Source organism: Acomys russatus, chromosome 4 (genome assembly GCF_903995435.1).
Source record: "Acomys russatus chromosome 4, mAcoRus1.1, whole genome shotgun sequence".
Taxonomy (NCBI): Eukaryota; Metazoa; Chordata; class Mammalia; order Rodentia; family Muridae; genus Acomys; species Acomys russatus.
This window is the reverse complement of record NC_067140.1, coordinates 46644440-46668737: the sequence shown is the minus strand read 5'-3', so window position 1 is coordinate 46668737 and position 24298 is coordinate 46644440. Positions and strand designations below refer to the sequence as shown.

Sequence of the window (24298 nt, the reverse complement as noted above, 5' to 3'; positions counted from 1 at the left end):
CATATATGTTAAAAAACCCACCAATTTATGTTCCACTGAGAATGAAACTATGCTTTTAAACTTTGCTTTTTCAATTTTTCTGAGACTGATTTTTTTTTTTACTAACAGAGTTCTTTTAGACTTATTTGGACATAATTCACCCTATATAACTTTGGTGCATACACAAAATAGACAAGCAAAGGAAAAGGGTGATGGCAGTGGTAGTTGTGACTGGCTAGCCAAGAACAGGAAGATGATATCTACAGGAGAATACAATCCAACTTGAAATGTTGAAATACATACACACACACACACACATACACAAAAAAGTGAATTTTAGAAGTAATGAGATGCATATTTAGTAAGCATTTACTAAATGGCTGGAATTACTGAGGCATCTTAGTGACAGAATTAGAAATTTGTTTTATTACTATTATACTAATTCGTCTTTTAGTGATACCTTTTTTATATTTAAAGAAGTCTCCTCAGCCTTTCATGTGTCCCATTTATTGATTTTATTCTGAATGTGCTGATAAGAAAATTAATTAATGCTTTGTGTATCATCATCTCATCAATTCCATACACAAATTCCAAGCAAACAATTGGCTTCTGAGTAAATATGAGTTGGCTTTCACTCTGAGTCTACATGTAGGTACTACTCCATGCTGAGCATCTAAATAGATTCGGTGATTAGCTAGGTGGTAATACATCCAGCCCCACTCCTCTCTCGCACCCTCCGAGTGGTACTTCAGCAGTTCTTTTGACCTATTTGCTGACAAGGCTTTAGAAAATGCCTTGAAGAGCAACTCAATCCTTTCTGTGAGCACAATGGCATGACCTACTTTGCCTGTCTATTGCATGTTTCTTGCTATGTACCCCAGGATGGACCTGGCTCCAGTCTCAATCCTCCTGCCCCAGCTTCTAAAGTGTTGGGAATATCGACAGGTATCATCATGCCAAGCTGTACTTTATTTTTTTAACCATGGATTCCTGATACATTGGGTGATCCTGGAGTTGACTAAAATATTCAGAATACAGTTTGATGTAAAGTTTGATTACATGTTTCCCGTTTAGACTCCAAATCTAGTTGGTAAAGGCATTTTGCCAATGTCTCCATTTAAACCTATACCCCAACACTTTTTTCTCCACTACACTGCCACCAAACTGGCCCAGTCTTTATTATCTCATTTTTTTGACCATAATGTCTCCTTGTTGCGTGGGACACCCATTCTTCCCTATCAATCTCCTGACAAAGCACACCTATATTATTCTCTTACACAAAAATTTTCTAGTGATCAGGCCAGAGTCTCTGGTGTCCTTTTTCATCACTAGAAATTATTTGATTTTCTCTGCAAATAGCATTCTCTCCTCTCTATCTCAAGAAAACTGAGTCTTGGTCATCTTTTTCATGACCCTATTTAAGCACTAAAATTTGCTATACCTACTCTAATTACTCCAGCACACAGTGTTTTCTTTATTCTTTTCTATTCTACACTAGTATTGTATTTGATACTTCATGCCCTCCCCATCTGCCATTTAAAAGTATTTACTAGTTATGGCCATTCGTCTGTAAGAAAAAAGTTCTCTAAGGAGAGGGATCATGTCTTATTTCTCATAATGCTCACAAAGAAAAATTAAAAGTAAGAATCTATAAACACCCATTTATTAAGCCAAGCCAAGAGAAAGAAGGGCTCTAATGTCATTTTTCATAAGAAAACATCATTTGAATACACTAAAATTTCTATGTAAAGTATTGGTAACTTTTAATATAATATATATTAGGCAAATTATAATCACAAATTTTAAACTCTGAGGTTGATGCTTATCACCTACCAAAAACTTCTTGCGTTTTAATGAAACTTTGAGTGATTAAAAAGCAAACAACACTAAAACTTACAGCCATTTACAACTGTTTCCTGTGGATCAGTGAATGGGTAGTAGCCAGTGCTAAAAGTAATAATAATGATAGCAGAATTCGGCATCCCTGCCACCTAGTTTCCTGTTTGTATTCTAAATTCTTCAGTGCGTGATTTAATACACTGTGTGAGGAAATCATAAAAACTAGCGAGGGTTCCTGCTATGCTTTGAATATGAAATATGAAGTGTTCCCTACAGATTTTCATGTTTAGGGCTCAGTGCTCGGCTGGTATTGTTATTTTGGAAAGTGGTGAGGACTTTAAGAAGTATAGTCTTGTTACAGAAAGCAGTCAATGGGAGACACCTGAGAAGGGTATTCTGTCCTTGGTCCCTTTCTGTTTGCTCTCTGGATGCCATAGATGAGAAGCTTCTCTCCACTATGCCCATGCCAGCCATTGGTTGAAACTTCTAGTAAATCTTTCTTCCTCCCAACATTTACTCTTAGATACCTCTGATGTCACCAAAAGCCTATACAGCTCAAGATAAGTCTCATCATCTGAAGATAAAAGGGGTCATGTAGTGCTGCTAAATAGATGATTAGTCTATCTCTGCTTAGATTTACTTTATTGATGCTGGTTTTTTCCCCAAGGCTTAACAGCAATCAATTCCACCATACCTATAGAGTTCTAGGAAGACTTTCTTAGCCCCATCTCAGTGAAGTCAATATATTGTGTGCTACATTATCATCATCAACAACAATAAGGTGAAAAGAAAGGTTAGTTAGAATCATGACTCAGAAGGCCTAAACATCTGACCAGAAGAATGTGCGTGACAGCTTGCTCCTTTACTGCAGTACCACAGTAACCTGTGTTGTATGAAAGATTACAGAACGTTCATGATCTTCATCAAAGTGCATTGTCACAAAGAGCAGACAGTTAATATGATCCCACAACACAGTTACCCCAATTTTCACTTCTTAGAAGTACTCTGTCAAATGTCACAAAACTAATATATCATTGTCTCCTCACACAAGCCTTTGCTACCAGAACATAATGCCAATTTTAGACTGTTAATCACAGGGAAAAGAAAGGGAATGACAAAGATGGAGCTTATAAAACTTAGGCATCATTTTCTCCAGCCATACATATCACAGAGGCCAACTTTTTAAAGCTAGTACCATAAAGATAGCAGTAGAACTGTTTTAAATCTTCGTCATGATTTAGATCTTCCTCTCGTGAGTTGAAGACTTGGTCCTCACACAGCTATGTGTAGAGGTGAAGCTTTTAGTGAATAGATCATGAGGGCTCTGATCTCATTAATGGTATATCCACTGATAGATTAATTAATTAAATTGTCAATGGGGTGAGGTAGGAAGTAAGGACTATGTGATTTTCTGCCTTGTAGAGGCCTAGAAGCAGTGGGCCAGCTGAGCATGAAGTGAAACATTTTAAGTGTAAGCCAAAATATTTTTTTTTCTCTTTTAAGTTAGTCATGTTAGAACTAAATTTTCATGGTCAAAATTGAGAAGAATCAAATAACCATACAGGCAAATCTGGAAAATGGCGGTGAGAGCTCTGTCTACTCCTAATCCCTTTGGCTTTTCTATATAAGGATGTAACTAAAGAAAACACAGCTTAATGACAGGGTAGCTCACTTTAGAGAGTTCTATAACTAGCAAGGATAACAACAATGTTAATGGAAGATCAATCAGTGTTTAATTCTATGATACAGGGTACAAACCTATTAAAACCACATTAATGAAAATCTGTAAAATAACATTAAAATGTTTAACTTGTGTCTGATTTCACCACATCCATATATCAACCTTACTTCTCTTTGTTCAGTTATAATAAGAAGAATCTATTTTCTATTTACATAGTTTAAGAAGGAGGTATGACCAATGTGTAATGAGAAAGAGAGAGGGTGGAGAGGGAAGGAGGGAGGGAGGAAGGGAGGGAGGGAGGGAGGGAAGGGAAGAGAATAATCATGATGATCCAGAGAATGAGTAAATAAAATTTTTACAAGAAGAAAGATTCTATTTCCAAATTAAAAAAAAAAACAAAAACAAAAACAAAAGAAATGCTTTGTCAAGATTTCATGGAATTCAGAGCTCTCTGACTAAGACAGCATTGGATGATGATTGGCTGCTGAATGGGTTAGAGGTGACAGAAGGATTGGCGTCAGCATATGAAGAGAAGAGCTGTGGACTGGAGGTGGCAACAAACAAAACCAATCACCCAACTCCACAAAGTTCTAAGGATGATGGCGAGATTGGATGCTGCTTTGTGGCACTGAAGAGCCAGAATGAGTTTCTGAGCAAAGAGGGCTATTTAACGCTGTACCCGAAAGACTCCAAAGAGTGTCAGACTAGAAGAAATAAATGAATTCAATAATTGTACTCCTATTGAATGGTGAGCTCTGAAAATAAATACTACATAGTTGCACATGTAGAATTATGCATCTGGATCAATCTATTTATTGAAATATGTTTCCAAACGGGAAGTGGTTACAGAGGTAGGCAGCATTAAGAAGCAGCTATCAGGAATGTCTCCATTGGCAAGAGAAAGGGACACAGAGAGAAGGAGATGGGGAGAAACTAAACTTTCATTCCAATTATAATTGTGCTAAACTTTGGTTCTATGGCTCAGCACTTTTAATTCAAAGATCTCCAAGTGCTTTGCAAATATTAAGTAATTAAGACTCATAGGACCCAAGAGGTGCAGGTAACTATAATTATCCCCATTTTGTGCTGAAGAAAAGAGGACCAGAGTTTTTAATCAACTCATCCACTCAGTGTGGTTCCCTTGATAGAACAAGGTCAGAACCTAGATTCAGAACCTAGATTCCAGAAGAAGGTTAGCCTTACAATAAAGGTACTAGTTTGTTTCATCCATATCTATATCATTTCCATGTTATTTTCTCATGTATTGCCAAATCAAGAATAACCAAATAAAAAATAAGACAACATTAAAGACACTCACACATTCCTCAAAGAAAATAATTAAAGTTGAAATTCATAATTAAAATGGAAAAATATAGTGTTCATTACAGATATTCACCTACTTAGCTGTATGTCAGCTTTACTAAAGCTAATAAGTGATTTTTGAAAGCAATATCAGATAATGCAAGTGTTTCAAAACTTTTAGAAATACCTTCAAAATGTAATGTTTAAACTATTTGGGTCTCAAGATGTTCAAATACACTTGAGTAAGAGTTAAATTTAGGTGTTAATTTGATTGAATAATGTTGCTTGGGGGTGTGATTGTGTTTCCAGAAGAAACTGTCAGAATATTGGTGGATGCAGTGAAAAAGCGTGTCCTCAGTTGTGGGTGGACATGATCTGTATCATTGGTTGGTGCTCAGACAGAACAAGAGAGGAAGGACAATTGAATCACTTTCCTCCTGACAACTGTTTTATACTCTTCATTTCCAAGATTCATGGTCATATAAACACAAATTCTGATGCTAGCCGTCAGACCTACCAGCTCTTTGGACTTGTATGAGTGTATCCTCAGGCTCTCGGGCCTTCAGACATGGACCAAGCCGTGCTACAGCACAACAGGGACTACAGCTTGCAGAAAACCACTTACGGTGCCCCTTTCCCTTCAGAGACATAAATGCTAACTTCTGTAATATGTCTGTGTTCAAACACCTATATCTACATTGGTTCTGTCTCTCTGAAAGCCCTAATATAATTTTCTATAAAACATAGTCTTTGATATCAGAGTATACTAACCTCTGGTTTTTGCATGGCAATAAGTGACACCTTATTTAATGATACTAAAATAACTGAAAAATTTGATGAGCCTGTAACAAGAAGTATAGGTTAGTATCATGAGAAAAATGTGTATTTTTTTCTGAATCATTAATTTGACAGACAAATTTACACATATCTTTGATAGAATACCAGTCTTCTGTTACCTTATTTTAACTCCCTTCTCCTGACATAAACAAAAAATAAACAATGATTTTTTTCTATTAGTAGGAGACTTACCTTTCTTTTGATGCAAAACAAGACCACTTGTTCCATAGGACAGAGACTGACCCTTCCCTCAGGATTCCTTACCCAGAGTGAGTTGTAGAGTACGTTATGTCAACCAGATTCTCTAGCTACTGAATGAGTCAGTAGTTTTTATGTTGGCACCGTTACCACATTATTTGGGGGAAGGTTTGGTTAAAGTATGAACCATAAGTCTTAGTATCAACTGAAATGATCTGTTGGATTTGGGCAAAAGGAATAAAAAATAATCTTATACAAAGACGAGATCTGGGTAGAGAACTCTCTACCTTGACATCCTGACCTTAGGCACAGTGGCCACCCTTCCAGAGGTCCTATGGGCTGCCACTAACAGTGTCTCAGGCAACCTCTTGTTCCTCTTGACCAGTGGAGGTCCCTGACTGCTATAGTCCCCTAGAAAGACCTGTTCATCCCTGCCCTTCTCCTTTACCTAAGTGGCACATGACTCTAGATAACAAGCCTCAGCACCAGGCACTCTTACCATGCTTACATATCAAACATGCATTTCTACATATCCTGCAGAGCAGCTATTTTTAATTATAAGACCCAACTGGCAGCTGACAATCAAGAAGTAAAATCTTTTAAAAGTAGGATTTTACTTTTTTCAGAAGTCCATGAAAGATTTGCTACCATTCACCAAAATTAGATTTAACAATGCATTATTTGCCAGAATCTCATATGTGGTAGACAAATATTGTTAATTTCAATTAGTATGATTAAGTTTTACCAACTCACCCTGTATTACACAACCTATAACCTTATCACGTAAGCATCATGTGTAGTGACAGATGTTCATCAATTACATGGGTGGGATTTTTAAAATTATCTCATTTTATTTTATCTATGTGTGTTTTTCTTGCATTTATGCCTGTCAAACAGTGCATGCCTGGTACCCACAAAGGTCAACACAGGGCATCCAATTCTCTTAGAACTGGGAAGTTCCAAGGTCGTGAGCCACCTTATGGGTGCTGGGAATTGAACCCTGGTTCTCTGGGAAAGCATCTAGTGTTCTTAATGGCTGAGCGATCTCTATAGCCCTATAGGTGGAATTTTTATGGAAGAAAACGATAGCTTTGAAAGTGATGAGCACTTCTAAACTAAACTTACAACTAAACTGTACTTAAATATATACTTTTGAATGTACAGAAAAAATTCAAGGTTGAAATTAATTTTATGCAGCCTAAAGTCTCAAACATCAGGTAACATTTTCAATGAACATTTTTAATTGCTTATTAATGCAATTCAAAATTGTCACTAAAGGGCTGAGGATATGACCGAGTGAATAAAACAATTGTTTCACAAACAGGAGGCCCTGAGTCTGACTTTTCAAAACCCATGTAAAAGACATGTGCACTATATGAGCATTGGTAATTTTAGCATCTCCTACAGGGAGATGACAGGCAGAGACAAGAATCACCCCCACCCACCACCCACCCCCACCAGCCAGAAGCATCTGAGCCAGCTAGCCTGGTGTATACAATAGTGATGAGATCTCATCTCAAAACAAAGTAGAAGGTAAGGCCCATCACTCAGGGCTGTTCTGTGACACTGTGATGCCCATGTACCCACATTCACATTTGTAAATGTGAAGGCAAGCACACACACATTGCACATTGGAACAATAATATAGTAATAATAAAAATTTGTTAAGAAAAATGTTCCAACAAAATAAGAAATTTATGGCATCTTAAATTAGAGTTTTAGGACACATAGGTATGTACTCCAACTAAATGAGCCCTTTTTCTCAAAGTGTGCTCAATGACCAAGCTGCATAGGCATCACCAAGAAGCTCATAAGAAATGCAACATGGCAACTTTCCCTTTCTCCTCCTGAAGGAAAACCTTGGATCTCTTTTTGCCAGCTGGATTTTCTACTCTGTCCATACCATAGACTATAGGATATCTAATAAATGTGAATTGTTAAATGAGCATTCATAGGATACCACTGATATAAATCTGAACTGCTATTCAATTACTAATTTTCCCCCAGTGCTATGAGGCAAATGCAAACACATTTAGCTCTCCTAATCAGTTCACACAGTCTGATACCACCCACTCAATGAGAACCATACTGGAGATGACATGACTAACTAGATCTGAGAGTAGATTTCCAAGCACTCAGCCAGATGTCAAATTGCTTTCAGCCAGATGTCTCTGGTCCTTTGTGTTCTGAAGTGGTAAAGGAGAGTCAGAAGTGGAGAGAACTTACCCACTCGGGCAGATTTCTTATTTTAGAGTTGGTCCAGAAGCCAACAGTTCTCCTACTCTTTCCTACCATGTGTACATTTTATGCACCACAAAATTCAAAATATCATTAAGGTCTCACTAACACAGTGCTGGCAACAAACCATATTATAAATAGTATATATATATATATAGAATATATATTTATATATAAAGTGTGTGTTTGTGTGTGTGTGTGTATCAAGGATCAGAGTCCTTCCTCCAACTAAGGCTGGACACTACAACAAATGTCCAGTAGGTAGCACAATTTATATTTGAAATCAGTTGCTTCAAGACAAGTACCTTAAATGTTTTCTTTAAAGTTAAAAATGAAAGAAATGCTTACAATTTTTGGAATTGACCAAAAATATGAGGGAGTTGTCGAAACAATTTTGTGAGCAGACTGGAGACCGTTCCACTGTTGAACTCCTGACAAAAGATTGTGAGGATTGCTAGATTCCAAACACCAAGAACTCACCAGGTTCATCAGTCCACATGAAGATGCCCTGCACTGGGAACCCTGCCAGTGAAGCAAACTGTGTGCAGATTTATGGGGCTGACATGCACTGTCTCACATTCTCAGCTGGCATCTCAGATACTGTGGAGTTCTACCTTGAACCACAAGTTGAAAGGCACAGATGCCAGCACACTAAAAGATTGCCTTTTCCAGATTATGTGCAAGCACACAGGCAGAGGACAGTGTGAAAGCCAAGCACTGTCTTCTTCCCGTCAATAAGTGTGCTGTGCACCAAAAGCAGAATACAAGATGGATGCATTTGCATTCTTTGTCCCTAAAGGGAGGATGTGTGATAACTCTTAGATCAGAGGATGGAGGGAATTCCCTTTTAAGCAGTGTTGTTTGCTGTTATATGTCAATTGGAAACATTCCAGAACCATCAAAATTCAAAACAAGAGAGACCAAAAAAAAAAAAAAAAAAAAAAAAAAAAAAGGAAGCGAAAGCAGTCTGTCTTACTTCAATTTCTTTTTTTAAAAAACAATTAGCTACTTTAATTAAATTCTGTTTTTAGAGTACTGTTGGATACCCCTATCTTCCTGCCATTATGTGTTATCAGGATTCTTACTGCTGAGAGCCAACACCTTACCAAAAACCACTGCCACACAGCCACACACCTAATGGAGCGCAGAGCTGTGGTTAAAAACATGCCCTTGCCAGCTTTTCTAGAGACGATGCTCCAGAAATTGTCCATAGCCAATATAATCCTGTGGCTATTAGCACAATTTCCAATATGGAAAGAATATTTGTATACATTTAAACCCATTTTAGAGCCAAACTTGTAGGCTTCAACATCATCCCTCCAGAAAGATGGCTATGTTTTGTCTTAACAAGGGACCATTCTGGGTTAGACCCTACCTTTTGAAGACATAGAATGCCAAACTTTAAAAAATGAGGTTAAAAAATATATTTAGAGGAAGGTAATGAGAAGATAAGTTGCTCCTGGCAACAGAAGAACAACATTCCTTTTCTAATTGCTATCACAGTATCCGGGGGAAAGATTACATTAGCAAGAGAAGGTTACTAGTTCTTTGTTGCTCACCTTTATGACACCATTTTCAGCATTCAGTTTGTTCTACTCCACTGAGGCACAGAAGCACACACCACAGCCTTCCTCCAGGGATGCACAGTCATACCACACAAAAGTATATGGGTAGATGCCAAAGCATGTACAGACATGCAACCCATTCTGTAGAAACTCAACATTCTGAGTATTAACAAGGATTAGCCAGCACACATGGAGAAAACTGGTGGTTCCACACATCCAGTTGTCCTTCGGGTTATGCTTGCATCCAACTCTATAATTTCTTTTAATTGCTTACTGCAATGCACAGGAAAGTGCTCATTATTTGCAGCTTAATGTGGGAGGAAAAATAAAATATGTTTCCCTGCCCACTACCTTACTCCAGCTCTCAACTCTTCTAAGTGTTACTGTAAGGAAATTTCTGTGCACTGTGCATAATGATCCATGTGAACCATATTCAAAATACTGTGCTTTGAACCACTAAAGAACATAAGGAAAATAGTAACATATCAGAAAACAAATTATCTATATGGCTGGTTAGAAAATGCCACCACCACTTACGCATTGGTAAGTATAGAAATAGTAAGACCTGTCGTGCCATGAATAGCAGGGCAGTGTGAGTTTCATCTTTCTCTCTTTTCATCAATTGTAAGTTTGAGTCAATTACATGAAAATCATATCAATATATTTTACCTAAGTAGTGGGGTTGAAACTACATTTTTACCTATTACCTGTAAATAAAAAAGCATTGTTGGTAGCAGTCATATGGATGGAGGATGGACATTAGAAGATGATCTGGGCAGCTGTATAAGTACTAAAGATTACTAATATGATTTTTGAATTAAAAATAACCACTGGATGGTTAACTCTCATTAACTATGAGCCATATAATCAAATGAACCACAGTTTGCTACTGTGGTATCTGAGATACAGAAAGATCCATCAAATTTGCCTATGCCCAACATGATGGAGATAGAATTTATCTCTTCTGTATAGATTCAGATGTGAATATGGTGTCTTTGAAAGTCTGCATAGCAAAAACATTCTGTAGTCTCTGTATTCCACATTTTAATTTACTTCAGCAACATCCTATATGAGAGTTTCTGATACATGGTGTGTTTAAAGTCTGATTCCATGGAGTGTGAATATAACACAAAAGTTTCTTTGCCACTACCCTGTCCCTAACATGGCTTATTCCCTTAACTATCAATCATACATACATATTTAACAGGCCTGAGTGTCAAAGTTATGCATGAAGGTATTTCATTGGATGTATGAGACATTTTTGCCTGGGAACTCTTTGGACTTTGGAACAGAACCATGTACTTTATAGACAATGAACACCCCAACCACATGCTTTTCTGTTAATTGCTGGAGTAATATTATTTCAATAAATACCCAAGTATTAAGTGCCTTTAAAAATATATCCATAACATAACATCTTTGTAAAAACCTGTGCCTGGATGTCTAATACTATACGCCATCTTATTTGTGACCTTTATCTGACTTTTTAAGATTGTAGCTTGGGGGGTGGCTAAGATAGGCTAAGACAATCTCAAATGTATTCTCAAGAAGTAGTAAAAACCACAAAGATGGCAGAAGAGATGGTCCAGCCTGGAAAAGCAGCACTCTGGAGCTGGGCTGGGGGTGGGGGTGGGGTGGTTGGCACCCTAAATGTGTGTGTTGAGTTAGATCACAAATAGAACATCTTGCTCCTGGCTATCATCAGCCCTTGGGAGAGAGGAGACTTTGAGAGAAGCGGCTTCAAGGAGCCTGAGAAGAAAACTGGAAATGCCTGTTGTGAAAGCCTTTGCAGTCATTAACAAAACCAAGTGGGTCTTAGTCACTGTGCATCAGCTAGCATTTGGAAGTCTACTTATAGACCCAGGGATGGTCTCTTAGGCAGACCAGACACACTCATCATTGAAACTACCCAAATTCACCTGCTCCATGGAGGGGAAGAAAGTGAATTTACCCCTTTAACACAGCCCTGTCAAAATTCTATTTTAGCAAATCTTGTTTGGCCAGGCATGGTGGCTCACCTGGAATCCAAGCAGTGAGTAGGCAGAGGCAGAAGAATTGCCACAAGTTCAAAGTCAATTTGGACTGCCTACTGAGTTCCAGGCCAGCCAGAGCTAGAGCAAAATCTCTTTCACATGCACACAAATGAGTAAGCAGATAAATACACAAATGCCTAGTTGAATTGGATAGCCACTCTGCCATGCTCCATTTGCCACATTCTCCTAGGCAGTGGAACTGGTGGAATAGTGTTTCTCTAAATAAGGCACACTATCCTTAGAGAAAAATGAGACCAAGAGTCAATCCAATGAGAATTGAAAGAGTTATGGGAGGACCATTCACAATGTGTAGATGTTATCTAGTCATAAGTCATCCTGCTTTCATATGATTCCCTATTTGTATAATGCAGGAGGCTGCCTGGCAACACCAAGGACAAAGTGTACTGACAATGAACCACCGTTCAGTTTTTAGACTGCTCTGGAATTTTAATTTCTTGTATAAGATACTAATTATTTAATTATAAGCCTTGGAGGAAGCACAGAATTATTCTTCAAAAGAGCATCCCTTGAGTGTGAATGCTCTAAGCAAGACTTCTCTGTGCCCTGAAGTGTATATTTTGAATTCTGTCCTGGAAACAAGGTTGGTAAGGAAAAGAGAGCATTGAAAGCCTGGCATACAGAGCATCATGGTGGAAATTTTTTTCTTTTCTGTTCCAGTAAACACTAGAGCTCTTCAGAACCAACCTTGCTAGTTAGGTGAATAGTGACAGTATGCCTAAATTTCCATTACAGGGAGTTCTACAAGTGGCGACATGGGCCTATTCTATGTGTGTCACTGGAGTTGGCATAAGCCCATGCCCACAGTGAGACATTATCTCCACTGTGTCATAGTCCCACTGAAAGCCAGGGACAAAATAAAAGGCTGAGTATTCACTTAGAAGTTTCTCTCCATTTCTCATCTCACCATGGCACATTTTAGGTAACTCTATGGAGAGCTAGGGTATTCTCATCCAGTTAGTGGGAGTACAAACTGTTGCAGCCTGGGTTAGGGAATAACTATCCAAACTGTAAGTGAGCTTTCCTACAGTACAGCAATTCCACTGCTAAGACAAATGTACAGACAAGTGCATATATGCATATGAGCCCATATAGTCTAGATATATGGTCATTAATTACAATAAGTTGTATATTAGAACAAGTCCATATGCCTTAAAGTCACATTCAGGGAGCCATGAAGAACACGCTCTTTCCCCTGTAAGCTGCAATGGAAAGGTCTCTGAAATACTTTGCTAACTAAGTGCTAAAATCACAGTGCAGAACAGTGTGCCATCTTTCCTTTAGAAATGAGTGGTTAGACAATCGCAGTCATGTGTACTTATATTTCTAGAGAGCAGACAATAATGGTTTTAAAACAAATACAGGTGGTGTGTGTAGGGTAGGAGGTGCAAGTGAAGGCAGACTCCTTTGTATGACCTGCTTTTTAATACTATTTTGACATTTAAATTATATAAATAAATTAACTACAAATTTTTAAATTAACTCCAGGCCAGGATGGTACTTGCTGGTAATCTCTATGCTTGGAAGGCAGAGGCAGGAAGAATAAGAATTCAAGGCCAACCTGTGTACAAAGTGAGTTCAAGTTCAGCCTATACTCCACAGAGCTCTGCCTCAAAACATTAACTAATAACTAATTAACTCACCAAGCAGAAAGTTAAAGACAAAAACATTTAACCTAGGGGTTTTATATGTTAAGATCAATATCTTCAACTGCTGTGGTCTGAGTTTTCTTTTCCATCTTTTGGTACATTTCCCTGGAAGCAATTAATACAAGGTCAGGGATGGAACCTGGGAACTGGAGACATGAAGTCTGTTCTTTCTACTTACATTTCATAGAAAGTTAACCCCATTAAATAGTCATTTGACTTTCTTTTTTAACCAGAAAACTGAACAAACTCATAGGTGGATGAATTTAAGAGGATGTACCATAACTCTGCTTTATACTGAGAGTACTAACCCTTCTGGATTCTGTGCACACTTTAAAAAAAAAAAAAAAAAAAAAAAAGAACTGGTATATGGCCTAGGGACTTGTAAACTACAAGGGCAACTCTAAAGCAACAGTTACAAAACACAGAAGAAGACTGAGAGGTCACCACAGGCAAATAGAGGAGGGGAGTACAACCTGTTTTCCAAACTATCTAAAGCACTGAAACAGTGACTAAGTAAGTAAGCTTCCTGAACACAAACAGAAAACAAGAACAAGCTGACATAGACTTCAAGAGGAAGATGTGTGGCTAAAGGACTCCATATGTGGTTACCCTTAGTATTTTAAATTCTGTAAAGTCTAGCAGGGGAACTGGGGAGGCAGCTATAGAAGAAGCTCTAAGCACACAAACTTGAATATACACATGAGATCTATGCTGAAGGAAGGACTCAGTAGGATGGCCCTTACTCTGTGAACAGCATAGTTGTTGGAGCAAGTGCCCACTTCACACAGGTGGCTTCCAACTTACTTCCACAATCAGATGGAAACTTCAAACATTTCTGAAAATGTTCCCCAGAGGACCATTTACCCGAAATTAGAGACTGAATGAAAAACCATTTCTTTAAATAAAAAAAAAAAAGCACCTCTTTTCCAAAAATGCTTCTCCTCTCCATATGTACAGTCATCTGGAAAGCAGATTTACCATTAAACGGATAGTCAAAGCTGTCCCATAATGTTCAACTAATCACAGAAATCTAAGCACTGTTTTCCTCACCTTCCTAGAGTGAAACATTCCAAGAGGCTGGAAATGACCACATGTTGGTGCTGTAACCTGGGGTTCACTGGCACTGTTCTAACTTCATCTCAACATCCAGATGCTGGGACAGGAAACCAGCTACTTGGAACCCAGTAAAAGCAAATAGAGCCCTCCATTCTATTTTGATTAGGGAGGGACCCTTTGTGAAGTTCCTGGTTCTTGTTTCCAGCTGTGTCTAAGCTGACTCACTCACACAACGTATTTGTGGACCTCCCATTAACGAGACAAGAGACCTGCACACGCAACACAGCTTAGAAGATGGATTTTAGTGGGACCTGTCAGTAATATTAAAGTGATACGGATGCTGGTATGGCAGGGATATTCTTCCTCAGACAGTGCTTGCTTGAAGCAAGCCCTCTTGAGCAACATAGGATGGGCAAATGATTTCCTAAACATATTTGTAGACCTCAGAACTTACACAACTTTCTCAAGATCAACAAGCAAGAATGAGGGTGGAATCAAATTTAATCATTAGATCCAGGAAAGTTACTAGTATTGGGCTACCTCATGCAAGTTCTATTTCAGAAATATTTCTGTGATATGAAGAGAATGGACTGCCCTAAAATGTTCTAAATCATGTTTTCAGACTAGGCATCACCTCCAAAGCTCCTAACATCTAATCTGACACAGACACGATACACAATGATTTAATGGTTGTACAATTAATCATTGTGCTCTGAGATGCAGAAAACAAGTCAGACAGGGGAGGTTTATCATGGGCAGGAGTATTTTTAGTGGAAACAGAACTCCTGATGTGTCTTGAAGAACTGGTATAATTGTATGTCAAGAAAGTAATAAATAAATTAGTCTCAGAATTGTAGCAGAATAGATTTCTGATCTTGTTGCTTTTGCCATAAAGTAAAGCACATTTAGACATGAAGTGTGCCAGTGAGGCATTTTACTGTTTTGATGATAAAGTACTAAAATGTCTTCTTTTGGTAATTGGGAAGTGATAAAAAATATAGCACAATGATAACAGCAAGTGCTAGTCTAAACTTTACATGTATTAACACATTTAATACCCCATTACCATGCCAAGAGGTTGAGGCACAGAGTAAGTGACTGCCTGGGATCACAGGCTTAGTAGACGGTCGATCGACTCCACCCTTGGATTCGGGAATACATACTTTGATCTTACGCTCTTCTTTGGAAGTCTCTGATAGAAAAGTCCTTCCAAGTCAGGACAATATTTACTTGGCCACTCATTCAGAGACTCTAAACACCTGATTATTTGGAGAGTTGCCAATCTCTTGTAGCCATGTTCTAATCTGTGTTTGGGCAGTGAAATGAATAAGTCCCTGTAAATCACAGACTATTCCGTGTATGCGGCTTCTAGTTCAAGAGATCTCAAATGTTTTTCTACGCTTGAGACAACGGCAAATTACCAAGCACAGCACACTCCCAGGGTTGGTCTCAGATGTCTAGTGTCTTGTGTATATATTTTTAAAAACTGGAAAGGCATTTATGATGGTCACCTGGCTTGGGAATCAGTGTTCCTTACGTTCCATTTTACTTCTCTGTTCAAAGTTCGCTTACCCTCACCTACAGCTTTATGAAATATGTGCTCCGAATCCTATATCCATTTTCCTTTTTTTTCTTCTTTTGTCTACCAAAAACTAAGATAAAATGCACTGAAATATCCCTTAGACTACATGCTCCTTCTAGATTCATGAATTGTGGTTTGCTTTTGTGACCCGTTGAATTTAACCAGGGTCACCTGTGTGCCCACTGGCATTACAGTGAGGAGGTGGGGCCTGTGATAGGGATGGGAAGGACATAAGAAAGCATGTAGGGAAGAAACTAATCAAAACACATCATAAACAGATGGAAAGGGTGCTTCTCTGAATAGGGAGCATGATAGGCACTAGACTAGGATTATGATGAATAGGAGACACAGGCCCAAGAACCTCATATTAATGCATTGTATGTCTTCTCACTTGAATATCATGGGCCAGGGTTTGGAGCAATCATTGCATCATGGCCAGTGTTCTGGTTCTATACACTTGTGTGCTGCATAATAATATTATTTAGCTTCTTTGGGATTCAGTTTCTTCTTCTGTCATATAGGAATACATTGTCTGTTCTATCTTTTTGGAAGGTTAATTGTAAGACAAAATGGAATGACAAAAAAACCTGATTCTTTTAGTTGTATATATAACTACCAATTAGGACATGATTGTTATCGATGCATGCGAGCCTCCCTACATTGAACTACAACTGGTGGAACCATGTTAGAATTGTAGTGACAACAACAAACCAGTCAAGAGCAGATGAACTTCTGTCCTGATAGCAGCACCTGCCCAGGGCACTGAACCAAGGCAATTCTTCATACTGCTTGGCCAGAGACAAGAAGGATCTTCTCCTATGCTTTATAGGATATTGAATGTAAAGAAAAACCAGAGACTTAAGTAATCAACATTATTGCACTATAAGGAAATCATAGGTTGGATGTGTGACCCAGTGGGAACATTTACTTAGCATGCACAGGAATTTGAGTTTAATCTTTAGTGGAAAATAGGAAGGACAAAAATAAAATAAAATAAAATATTCAGTAAATGCAGGAAGAACATTTTGAAATAAACAGTAATGCTAATTATGGCACATTTTAATGATGAATAAAGATTTAATTATTGCTTTTCTTCCATTAAAAACAGTGATTTCCAAAGTTCTACAATGGGAAGCGAAATCTACTTTTGAGGCTACAGTTTTCTGCATACTCTAACCACGAGGCAGATGCAATTGTCTGAACAAGAAATTGGCACAGAAACATTTTGAGAGAATGACACAACATAGACAAGAGACAAGATTCCAGGATGACCCTGCTATGGAACTCTCTACCTACTGGCTGCAGATTGAAAGCAATTCACTTTCCTAGAGGGACTCCTGGAGCAGAGTAATCAGGGAATCTCCAGGAGTGGTGCAGTTGAGGTTGAATGGATAGCTCAGTCATAAAGCACTTGCCTTCAAATCACAAGGGTCAAAGTTCTGTCCTCAGACCCCACACAAGAAGTGCATTGGCATCTACTTGTAATCCCAGCACTAGGGTAGTGGACAGATGGGACAACTGGAGTTCATTGGCCAGCAATTGTAGTGTGCTTGATGTCCTCCAGGTCAAGGAGACACCCTGTCTCTGATAGCAAGGCAGATGACATCCCTAAGGAATGACACTAAAGTTTTCCTCTGGTCTCTATAGGCAAACATGTGCAGATGCATTCACGCAGGCACACACACATAAACATATTTTACATGCACACAACGCATACACATTAGTTACAGTATTTTACATTAAATAAATATATATGATCCAACTTTTATCTTGCAGCAGAACGTCTACGGTGCCTGTTGGCTTTATGTTTTGATGTGATAAGCATATCGTCTGTGCCTTCAGACACATTATCAGCCAACACTTCGCGCTGGGTGTACTTTCCCAATGTTGCATAAGAGAGAACACCTTGGAGTCTTTGGTCTAGGAATGTGGCCTGGGACTCTGCCAAGCATCTCCCTCCAGCATCGTGACTGTAGATTTCTCGACTTTTAGATTCCATGTAACGTAAGAGAAAGTAGTCTGTGTTTAAAAAAAAACACATCCAAGAAACAAATGCACATGTGAAAACATAGACAAACTTGTTTCAATTTGGGCCTAGTTTCAGGTTTCAAAGGCAAAGGAGTCCACAGAAAATGTAATCGCTGAGACAGAAACTCCAAATCCAAGACTGATTAGACTCAATGCCAGGTGGCAAGACCTACTGAAGGTGCTTCCCTGCTACGTTCATGTGTCCTCCTCTCTCTCCTGGGGAGTGGGGGCTGGGAGCTGAGGTATGTACAAGTGCTTGCTTGCTTGCTTGCTCCTCTCTTATTCTGCCTGTCTTTCTTTCTTCTTTTTCCTGAATAAGAATGTTTTTCTGATTCTCCTACAGATGACACAAAGCATGTAGAGGACAATTACTTTTTTGGGTTGCAATGCCGTTTGTTCTTTCTTCCCAGACACTGGCACACGCTTAACACATACGATGTTCAGTCCCTGAAATACACAGGAACCAGCCTCTCTGCTCTGCTCGCACCCTAACACTGGAAGACATTAAAAAATAGTGCCACCAGTAAGCTTGTAGTTTCCACTTCAATCAGCTTTAAGGTGTCAAAGTTTCTAAACATAATTTCATGAGTAAAGGAAATTATGCACGAGAAGTTTTAGAACTAAGTTAACTAAATGACTTTTACAATAGGTACTGGGGGAAAATGAGTATTAAACATTTCCTCCAGTTTCTGCCTCCTTGCCAGCAACATAAATAAACATTTCCACCTAAAACCATTAAGCCCTTTCACCAACTACATTTAACAATGCAGAAACTCAGACAACCACCGATGACTCTATCTATTCCTTTAACAGCTCTCTCCAATGTGCCTCTAATTAGGGCTAACTAGTTAACACTGACCTGGATGCTGATGTGGGATCATGCAGCGGCACACTAACTAAACCAAGTTTTGTCACCGGAGAGAAGTTTAAGCAGGCTTACAATTACTGGTTCCTGTTTTCATCACTTTTTGATGCTATTTATTCCTACGTTATGTTTATCTTTATCATCTCTTTCTACTTCTTGTATTTTCCTCTTTTGAGGGGAGTGGTGTGCAGTGGGCAGAGTGCTGTCTAAAACTCCCACCCCACCTATTATCGCCTATTTTATTCTTAAATCTTCTGAAATCATTAGGGTTAAAGTTAGATCAGAGATAAAAAGACATTCCTTGAGATTTTTCTACTTCATTTATTTGGTGTTATTATATCTCAGAAAGTGGAGTGAACTGCCTGTGGCAGCGGTGTAAAATCAAAACGTTTGGATTCAAAGCGACAGCGCAAACCCCTTGAAAACAATAAATGAGAGAGAGGGAGGGCCTTGATTCTTGGCACCCAATTTTAAGAGTCTTAAAAGACTTAGTGTATAAGTTGACTTGTGGAGTTGCTTACCTTAAAATTCACCTGCAGTGATAAGTGTTGCCCTTCCCTCCCTTCTCCTTCGCCTTCCTCACACACATGCTCCCCAAGCTGCCGAAGGTGGCCTGGAAAGTGGTTTGTGTGGCAACAAGCTGACTTACTGGTAAGGCTGGGGTAAGTCTTTAGTAACCACTGTGATTTCAGTGTTTGATGAATTCCTTAAATTAATTTAAATTTTTTCTGATTTTCTATTACATATTTATGAAATTTCACATAGACTAGCTGAAATTAAAAAAAAAAAAAACCAACCCACAGACTGCTGTTTTAGGTTTTGAAAAACAATCTGAAGTACGGCTTTTTTTTTTTAAATCATGAAAATTTAAATTTTTTTCTGGTTATATTGAAATTAATATATCCTCCTCTGCCTGCCTTCCTCCCTCCAAAAATGCAGAGGAATCTCAAAAACACAGAAGGTCGTCATAAAACCCCAGTCAGACCAAAGCATCCAAGATGAAAGCACATTTAAAAGCTCCAAGGTCCTGTAAGCTCTCAAACCCAGGACATTACGATCCTGACAACCAATGAAAAGTTCTTTCAAGTGAAGCTTTGGGGAAAACTACATAACATTTGTTCCTCTCTAGGAACTTTGGGGATGAATTTTTACTTTATTTTGCCTGCCACTGAAGCCTGTGAATTTATATGGCCCGCTTCAGTCACTTTCCTATTCTACACCCTGCCCCCTCACTCACCCAATGCAACCATCCTTGACCTTCTATAAATGAAAGCTCAGGGCAGGGAGCAACTTCATAGCCACTCACTGTATTTGGTCAGACTTGCCTCAGCAAGAGTGTGCCTCACAGTTTTTATTTGCACTCGAGGACTTACATAAATGAAATTTGCCATACTACTTGTAATATTCTCTCTCTCTCTCTCTCTCTCTCTCTCTCTCTCTCTCTCTCTCTCTCTCTCTCTCTCTCCTTCTCTCATGGAAGTTGGAGGAACTTTAAGGAAGCACATCCCTAAGTATAAAAGCAGTAAAGCTTTACTAATATTTTCAAGGGTTAATTCCCCCATGCTAGTGACAGACGGATTTCATTTGTCAACGTCATTTATTGCTTAGCATTGCTCCATACTAGACAGAATAAATGGAGGCAGAATGTAACCAGTATGTCTGTTCATTCACTTCTAACGCCCATCTGTGCATGCTATCCATCCTAATAACGCAAATTTATCATAATGCAACTTAAAAGTGATTAGCCTTCAAATGGCTTCTGCCTCCACTGAACAACAGCCAGAATTTTCAACTTGGAATTCTGCAAAATTCTCTCCTGATTCCTCTTTAAAATGCAATTCACAGCTTGAGATCGCAAAGCCTGCCAGGGGCTGAATGGCTGCACTAGGCTGCTGAGAGTCCTTCAATTAAGCAGCAATTTTGCAATTAGTGGAAACGGAGTGCTCCATAACAATTGTTTGAAAACAAGTTGAGACAAGTGAGCAATTACCCTATTAAAGAGATATATTCACTTTCACAGGGCTAAAAGAGCCCCCTCAAACAAAATGAAAATGTTCCCACAATGAGACAAACACAGGCTGAAAATTATGTTTTAACCATTAGAATGAAATCAGTAGAGAATATAACTGCTGCAACCAGAATGCCTTTCATGCAAGGCAGTCAGAGGGTCAGCTGCAGTCCCTTCTCTGGGTTCTGCTTTCATTCAGGAAATCCACAACCTCTTTGCTCTATTCTGGGACTAAATTCCTACATCTTACATCTTTAATGAACTATTTGTGTGTGAACTCTCCTTCCATGGAATATATCTTAGGTTCTCTTGATGATTAGAAGGTAGTATCTATGGAACTCAAATCTGCCAACTGTCCTACATTTTACAACATATAGGGATGTAGAGTTGTGTGGGGGAGGGACTTTACTGAAGGCTTCAAAGATGAATGTAAAAAAGAATAAAAGCAAGCTGGTTGCTATACTATCAGGTGGGCGTGCTCAGCCTGCTTGGTGTGCCAAGCTACAACCCAGAGCTATTTATATTTGGAAGAAATAAGATTACCAATCACTTACATTTTGACTACTAAAATATTGGACTCTTAAGACATTACAGGAAGCAGGGAACAGCTTACATTTTGATGGTGCCCCCTCTAAAAGAAAATCTAAGGCTTTGTGCTAAGAATTTAGAAATATACATTTCCATTTAACACGATTTCTCCTTCCCAGCAAGTCAAAATGAACTAGAAATAACCCAGTTTCTTTTCTCTCTTGGGACCTTCAGGAAATTTAAGCAACCAATTTACATAGAATAAAAGTATACTGAGGCAAGAACGGTGGCACTCTAGGCAAAGGATCACTTTCTAGGATCCTCTTGTTTGCAAATAAAAGTTACACATTTCCAGGGCATCCTAAAACAGATTTCTTAAATGCTCTAATTTCTAGATACATAAAGGTTTACAGTTCTCATGAATGACCTTAAGTAGCACCCTAAAAATAAATATGATTTCTAATTACCAACTTAGCTCTGAATGGGCTATGAGAGACTCTGAAAGCATGTGAAAAATTACTGTTACTCTGTTTTAAAAAATGTTATGTCTAAGTGTGTCTGCAGTGGTCTCATGCTTCAAGACATGTACGTCATGGACAACAGTCTTGTTTATCTGGAAACTATTTCTTTTCTTCCTAAATCATTCATGAGCAGGAAAATTTTAATGACTTAAATAGTTCCCTATACAACATGCACTCCGTTTCATAGTGTTTACTGTGAATATTTACCAATATGTATCCCATTTTACAAAATAGTATAGAAGAAAATAGAAAACAACTTTATGATTCTGGAATTCCAATAATGGTAACTGCCATATTTCAAATTCCAGTAAAGATTACATTTCAACAAGTCTCTCTCTCTCTCTCTCTCTCTCTCTCTCTCTCTCTCTCTCTCTCTCTCTCTCTCTCTCTCGGTCACTCTCATCCCTCTCGACTCTCTCTCTCTCTCTCTCTCTCTCTCTCTCTCTCTCTCTCTCTCTCTCTCTCTCTCTCTCTCCTCTCTCCTTCTTCCTCTTTTCTTGCCTTCAAAGGTATACTTGAAAAATACAAAACAAAACTCCAAGCCTTATGCAAAATCAGGGATTCTGTGGTGTAATTTCAGCCCCCCATCCTGCCCTCCTCCCCGCCCCTGCACCGACTTAAATCTATTATGTGTAACAGTTTGAAGCGCTCTCGTTCTAACTTCAGATACCTCTGACCTGAGAACAGGGTCGCCTGTTGCAAACTTAAGAGTGGCCTGCCCTAACACTTAGTGGAATCAAATCCGTAAATAGATAAATAATAATGCAAAAGCAAAACAAACAAACAACAACAACAACAAAAAACCCAACCAACCAAACAAATCACTCATATAATCAAAATGGCTTTTGACCTTATAACTAATGTATTTTTTAAAAAATCAACTTTGGAGAAGAATTAAAAGAGATACATTTTCAGTAAGTTGATCCTTCCATAAAGAATTAGATAACAATCATCGTTCTTAATTATACACCACTTTCTTTCGAAAGATAACTTTTAGAAGACGAAATAAACAGGCAGAAATACGGTTCTAGCCGAGAACCATTCTTGTGTGTGAGAGAGAAATGTTCATTGCTTGTTGTTGAGGCTGAGGAGACAGATACTGCAAGATACCCTGAGGACTCTGAAGTAAGATCCATCCCAGCACATTGTCGAAGGTGGCTCATCAAAGCACCCGGCAACTCGAGGAAAAAAGGGCAGCAAGTCAAAATTCCCAACCTGAGCAGCACATCTCAGGAAGCTATTCAGAAACACCATTCAATAAGTTTTACCTAACATCTCTAAGGATCCACACAGCTGCCCCTAAGCTCTTCCCCACCCCCATCCGACCTCCCCCAGGAGCTGCTCTTGGCAGTGTGGCCGGCAGAGGGCACCCTCTACCTTCCTAGCTCATCTCTCCTGGCCTCCTCCCTCCTCTGGATCCTCCCTCTCTACCTCCTGCTCCCTCCTTTCCCCCGCCTCCGCAACCCCCCTCCGGCATTCCCTACACTCGATTTCCTAGTCCGGGTTTCACCCCCAACTCACGAACCCTTTTCACTAAAACACTAGTTCACCCGCAGCCTGTGGCTCACCTCCCGGGCAGAAATTTCCCCTTCTCCCTTGTCATCAAGCACACACACAAAATCCCTTCCTCAGCTATTTCTTTCCAGATGTAGAGCTCTCATCCATTCTTCTTCCTGTTCCAACATCCCCAGAAACCCAAAACAGTCTTTTTACCCTCCATAGACACCCAACCTACTCAGCGATGAAAGTCAAAACTTTCACTTCCGCGTGAGGATGCCCAAAGGGAGGTGTGCAGGATGGGCAGAGGGTTGGATGCAGGCTGTCCCGGAGTTCTGCAGACCCTTTCAGGTTCCAGAGGCAAGAACGGTCCCAAGTTTTCCCAGTTATCTTAGAGCTTTAAGTAAGCTTTGGTATTACTTTCTAGAGAGCAGGTGACAGTGTACAGCCTGTTGTGATACCCAGGAAAGGAGATGAGGGCAGAGGGCGCAAAGACCCACTCCTCCTACCACAAACCACCCCAGGTCCAAGTCCGTGTGGACAGCGGTAAGGGATCCCATCCCAGCCTTAACCCGGTGCCTTCCGTCTGAGCCCCAAACAGCTGTCGCCCTACATCTCTCTCACCACCCTTCCTCGTCTGCGGAAGGACTTCAGCGATCCCCGGGACGCAGGCTTAGCTCCCATGCCACTAGCCGTCCAGTCCCTTTGGCCTTTTCTCTCTCACTGAAGGGATTCCCGGGGTCCCCGCTGTTCCTCCGCGACCTGGGCTCCAGGGAGAGAGCTCCTTAGGAGCAACCCCGCCCCTCCGCTGTCCCAGGACCAAGGTGAAGCGGGAGTTCTGCGGTCCCACAACTTCTCAGTCCCCTAGTCAACT

The 24298-nt window shown here is 39.4% G+C and overlaps 1 protein-coding gene across 1 annotated transcript in view; it reads right to left on the bottom strand.

Annotated features, from left to right (window-relative positions):
- Bdnf (brain derived neurotrophic factor) overlaps positions 1-24298 on the bottom strand; it is a 30479-nt gene that overhangs the window by 5624 nt on the left and 557 nt on the right.